The 6,436-nt window shown below is 39.0% G+C and overlaps 1 long non-coding RNA gene across 1 annotated transcript in view; it reads left to right on the top strand.

Moving 5' to 3' along the window:
* The first annotated feature begins 5,471 nt into the window (after positions 1-5,471).
* LOC122063072 overlaps positions 5,472-6,436 on the top strand; it is an 11,932-nt gene continuing 10,967 nt past the window's right edge. Inside the window, exon 1 of the long non-coding RNA XR_006135197.1 lies at positions 5,472-6,171. This is a non-coding gene — a long non-coding RNA (uncharacterized LOC122063072). The remainder of the gene's footprint in view (positions 6,172-6,436) is intronic.

Consider the following 6,436-nt stretch of genomic DNA (forward strand, 5'->3'; position numbering starts at 1 on the left):
AAGGTGCCACCTGGAGCATGTTACGAATGTAGAAAATTCGGTCACTTTAGGGCTTCTTGCCCTAAGAAAAAGAACAAAGGAAATACTCCACATGCACCACCACCAAACACTCAGCGGAAAGAATTTATTGGCACAGTTGAGTGCAATTTATCTGGACAATAGTATGAGGGGTGGTGGATCGACTCAGGTGCGACACGTCATATTGCAAGGACCACAAGAGGACAACAAGAGATGAAGACTCTTACACCTGGTGACCATAAGATCTTCATGGACAACAACTCGTATAGTGAAGTTCGAGGTGTTGCAGACTATGTGCTTGACCTCGGGAAGGCTAATTTTCGTCTGAAGGATGTAATCTATGCCCCCGACATGCGTCGGAATTTGATTTCTGTACCAGCTATTGTTAAGAAGGGCCTTGAAGTGCGCTTCACTAGCTCTGAGGTCACCATTGGAAATCATGGTCGATCTTTTGCTTTAGGACGATTTGTCCCTGAGCAGGACTTGTTCTTACTTTCTACTATTGAAAATGTAACCTCTAATATTATTAATGAAAATGCACCTAGATCATTAGTTTATATTGATTGTGCAAATCTTGTTGATTCGTATATGTGGCATATGAGACTAGGACACCCAGGAATTAAGAAAATGCAACAAATAATTAAATTGGGTTTAGTTCCTAAGTTATCTAAAGTAGAATATGATGCATGTGAACATTGTCTCTCTGGTAAAATGACTAGGAAACCCTTTCCAGTGGGAGTGAGAGCAAATGAACTTCTTGGAGTGGTACACTCTGACATCTGTGGACCACTCAATGTGAGTACCCATAGTGGTAAAACTTATTTTATCACATTCACAGATGATCTATCCAAGTATGGATATATTTACTTGCTTAGTAGGAAATCTGAAGCATTTGAATGTTTCAGATGCTATAGAACTGAAGTACAAAATCAGTTGGAAAGAAATATTAAGGTTCTAAGAACCGATCGTGGTGGAGAGTATAACTCCAAAGAGTTTGAAAATTTTTGTGAGGAACATGGAATCATTAAACAAAAGACAATGTCTTTCACACCACAACAGAACGGTGTGGCTGAAAGACGAAATAGAACACTACTTAATGTAGTGCGTTGCATGTTATCACATTCTTCTCTCTCTAAGGAATTTTGGGGAGAGGCCATTCTCACAGCAAATTATATCCTGAATAGAATTCCTACCAAATCTGTTGAGACTACTCCCTATGAATGTGGACAAGTAGAAAACCAAACTTAGAAAATCTAAGAAAGTGGGGATCAGTAGCCCATGTACTAATACCTGAGTTATATACGAACAAGTTAGATTCTAGGACGATCAAATGCAAGTTCATAGGATATCCTGAAGGATCAAAGGGATATAGGTTCTATCACCCTGAAAAAGGGGTAATTGAGAGTCGTAATGCGGAATTTCTGGAGAAACTAGAAGAGGAACCGCAACAGGAAGATGCAGAAGCCTGCATGTCATTGACGATGACTATGATTTTGACCCTCAAGAGGAACCAGAAATTTTTGATCAAGGAATCAAAGTTCCTGAAGATCAAGATGATCATCAGAGACAAGAACCGGAACCTAGGGTAAGTGGGAGTAAAAGAACTAGAGCACCCCCAACTTATTTAGATGACTACTACCTTTATCTTAGTGAGCCATCTTGTCATACAGTTGACACATATATGGAAGAAGTAGTTGATCCCATAACCTATAGTGAAGCGATGAAATCGCGAGAATCAGATGAATGGTGGAATGCCATGCAGGAGGAAATTGATTCTATCACAAAGAATCAAGTATGGGAACTTTGTGACCTACCAAAGGGTAGAAATGCTATAGGTTGCAAATGGGTACTTAAGAAAAAGTATAAAGTGGATGGATCTATTGATAAATTTAAGGCCCGGTTAGTAGCGAAAGGATATACACAAAAAGGAGGAATAGACTACCAGGAAACATATTCACCAGTAGCAAAATTTGCCTCTATTAGACTGATATTGGCACTTGTTGCATATTTAGACTTAGAATTATTCCAGATGGATGTGAAAACTGCCTTTCTTAATGGCGAGTTGGAAGAAACTATATATATGCGACAACCTGAAGGTTTTCAGGTTGTGGGACAGGAAGATAAAGTATGTAGACTTAAAAAGTCTCTGTACGGACTAAAACAGTCTTCACGTCAGTGGTACCTAGTATTCCACAAAACAGTCCTTAAGTTAGGATTCGTGGCAAACAAGTTGGACAACTGTGTATATATTTTGAAGAGTGGGAGTAGTTTTATTATTCTTTCCTTATATGTTGATGACATACTGTTGGCTGGAAATGACTTAAATATGCTACACAGAACCAAGTACGAACTTAGTAACAGATTTGAAATGAAGGATATGGGGGAAGCATCCTATATTCTAGGAATTCAAATCATTAGAGACCGAACACAACATAGATTGTGTTTGAGTCAAGAAAAATACTTGAACTCTGTGTTGAAAAGATTCGGGATGCAGAATTGCAATCCCTCTTCAACTCCAATAGTATTGGGAAAGACTTTATCAAAGAGTCAATGTCCTCAAGAAGGACAGGAAAAGTTGAATGTACCTTATGCTCAAGCAGTAGGTAGTTTGATGTACGCAATGTTGTGTACACGACCGGATTTGGCCTATCCAGTCAGTTTGGTAAGTAGATACCAAAGCAATCCTGGCTCTACCCATTGGGAAGCTGTGAAAAAGATTATGAAATATATTAAAGGAACTAAACACTTGAAATTGTGTTTTCAAGCAGAAAAGCTTGAGGTTATTGGATATTCCGATGCTGACTTTGGAGGTGACAGAGATGATTGTAAGTCCACCTCTGGTCATGTGCTCATATATGGAGGAGCAGCAGTTTCTTGGGGTAGCAAGAAACAAGGGTGTGTTGCTAGGCACACACAAGAAGCTGAGTATGTTACTTGTAGTATGGCAAGTACTCATGCAGTCTGGATAAGACGGTTTTTAAATGAGTTTGGGCTGGATCTTGTAGATGGACCAATGGAAATATTCTATGATAATCAAGCAGCAATAAGCTTGATACACAGTGGTGCAAATAGCTCAAGGGGAAAACATGTAGAAATACAGTACCACAATATTCGAGATATAGTAGAAAAATGTGAAATTAAAGTAACCTATATACCTACAAGTGATATGGTAGCCGATCCCCTCACAAAGGGAGTTCGTGCGGAAGCTTACATTAAGCATGTAAATTTAATGGGACTTAGAACAGTCTAAGTCTGGAATAGGAACTGAATGTTCCTCATCATGACCATGTTTTTATTGTTCCTGGATATGGGAATGGAAATGGAAATGGAAATGTCGCGATAGATGTTCTTGGAAATTAGAACTCTAAATGGAATTTTCATTAAGGTAATTCTTGGAAATGGGAAAGGAAAATATGAATTCGGCCAGAATGGCCAAGTGGGAGATGTTGGTGAGATGGCCATCCGGCCTCATCACGGAATTGCAGTAACGGTCGCTCCGTTACAGAAGGAGTAATTTCAGGAGTAATGGCAGGGCGATTCCGCTGATCGGAAAAGATCCGTTGTTCAACGGATCTTTGGACTCTATCTCTATAAAAGAGTGAATAGTAAAGTTGGAAAAACATACGCATATGATCAGTCAGTTGGAGCCCTAAAAATTCCTAGAAACCTTCTTTGTCTTCCTCATCCTCTGTTCCTGGAAAACCTTTACAGAAACTGACTATTCCATGCTAAAAGAGGGAAAAAAAGACGTATCCAGTGCACGAGGCTCCCGCCACTACGGGGTGTAGGAAGGGTCAATGCACGCAACCTACCCCCGTTTTGCGATGAGACTGTTTCCCGACTCAAACCCATGACCTAGTATTGGAGCAATCTTACCAATTTGCCAAGGTTTGCCCTCACTATACCATGCTAAAATAGTAGAATGAATAAATCAATGTGCTTAGTGCTAGAAGTGAAAAATGATGGTTCTCATGGCTACTTGGTTGCTTTCATACTTTGTGTGGTTAAAGTCCCAGGGTCATAGGCAATTCTTGTTTGCTACTGACCTCTTTAATATTCTACTATTCTGGTTATATTACTGTCATTAAGAAGGTCAGCCAATATCTTCTTATTGGCATCTATATACTCCTTTTCAAGCTATTTTGAGGTTAATGATTGCTTCTATTACTACTATTCTGGCTATTATATCTGATGTTATGCATATGTTCGTTTACTATTTCCCAAAGAAAGCATCAGCTATATCTGATGTCAAGGCGACAGTTGCCTTGTTGCATTGCATGGTGCCTTGGTTTGCCTTGGCGCCATGACAACTATGATGCCTGCCTTCTCCGACATTTTAAGATCCACTGCAAGTTAGCCCTAAATCCTTAATTGGTTAGTGTTTTTGGGGGCGGTTAGTGTTTTTGGGGCACCATCATTCTTGTTTTGGCTTTTTGCTTTTGGCCTTTGGCCTCCTGATAGAAATCTTTTGATTTATCAAAAAGAGAAAAGGCTAAATTATATCTGGGGTCCCTCATGGTAGTATGGTATGGGTGGAGTATCTATTATTGGGTCCCTAACGTTCTAGAAACCTGTCTTAGGTAGTGATAGTAGATTTCTAAATATTTAAGATATGACTAATATTCCCATTGAGAATAAAAATTGGGTGGCATGGTTCAAGAACTCGGTCGAAACCTGCGAAATTTCGCAGGTTTCAACCTTATCCTCAAGGGTCGAAACGATATGACCTGTGACTTCCGGTTTCGACCATGTTTCGACATGTTTCTACGAAATTTTCAGTGCTTCGACCAAAACATGGGAAATTTCGACCAAACCAACTGGTTCGACTTGAACCAGGTCCTATATAAGTTAGTTTGAAAAGAAACCCAAGCTTTCTTTAGTAGAATTCGACCTTCTCTTCTTAGTTTTTTCTCCTAGGAGTGGGAAACTTGGGGAAACAATGAAGATTTCCAATTTTTGCCTAACAAAGTTGAATCTAAAGGTGGTTCTTGTTTCATCTACATAAGAAAGACAGTTTGGACAAAAAAGGTAAGTCCCAACTTCCCCAACAATCATTTTTTTTTTAATAGAATATACTTGTAAATAGAGTAGAATTATGTAAATTTTTTTTATGTTACTTAGGAGGACCCGATCTATACATTCACGGTGACCGATTTTTTTTTTCCTATTTTTTAAAATGCATTTACCTGTAACATATTTCAATCAACAAGTCAACGTAATGATTACCGAACCTTTGGTTCATCACACAAGTATGACTTTATGTGTTTTTTTTTTATGAAACTAATAATGTGAATGTGTTAGAAATATCTAAAATATGATGTACACAAAAAATCAGGAAAAAAAAAAACATTGTTTGGGAGGTCAAAATCTAAGTTTCCACCAAATCAGGAAAAATTCCTTGCTTTTTTAGAAATTTCCGAAGATTTAATCAAAATTTCGATTTCCTCAAGGGTAGAAACCCAATACCTTGAACCTTGTTTGGTGGTTTGTCTTGCTATCTCTGTAAGATTCTCCTTATCATCATCCATGGATAAATAAGTTCCCAAATGAAGAAGAGGAAGAAGGAAGTAGAATGAAATGCTCATGTGTGGATGCACTGTCACACTAACCATGTGGGTGATTGTGGTTTCAAGTTCCAATGCTCCATTAAAGTTTGTTAACGGCAATAACTACCAACAGAGAAGTTATTTTTCTTTTTAATCCTTCTCTATGATGAAATCCCAAACTATCAAATTTGAAAATGGGAGCAAGAATCTTTGATGGCAGAACCAATCATGGCTACAAATAGCTTTGGCAAATCCCTTTTGCAGATGCAGAAACTACCCTAGTCCCCCACTCCTTCCCAAAAAATTGTGCTTTTATAAAAAATGGGATCCTCTTCTTTGCAAAACGAGGGATTTCTCTATGGGGAAGCTTCTCCCTAGATGCAACTGACTGCCTCAAGCAGATTGTAGGCCTCAAACTTCGGCTTGAATGCAAACCCTGGATGAAATTCATAGAGCATGCAGGGAAACCTGGGTGAAGAACCCAAATTCGATCAGTGGCTGTAGCAGATTCCCAGAGGAGAACACCATTTTTCCTGTCGACCATGGAAACCAGCTCTGGTTCAGCACATGGAAGCCTCCTGTCTTTTTTCTGTCTCACCATGGAGAGGTAGCTGATTTTTTCCTCTTTCATAGGTAGCTGCAAGACGGAACAGCAAAGCCCTCCACAGGGCTTCACTGTGATTGCATAGAAATTCTCGTTATAATTTTCAGTATTTTCATAAAATTATGTCCAATGTTAAACTTAGAGACGTCATTTACCTTTTTCGACCCAAAATGGGGTATCTAGAGCGTAAGGGAACCTGATCATAGATACCCCTAACAGGAGGGAACCTGAGGCATAATTTACCCTCCCGTAAATAAGAAATAAAAAA

Source organism: Macadamia integrifolia, unplaced genomic scaffold, assembly GCF_013358625.1.
Source record: "Macadamia integrifolia cultivar HAES 741 unplaced genomic scaffold, SCU_Mint_v3 scaffold1188, whole genome shotgun sequence".
In the NCBI taxonomy this organism is placed as follows: Eukaryota; Viridiplantae; Streptophyta; class Magnoliopsida; order Proteales; family Proteaceae; genus Macadamia; species Macadamia integrifolia.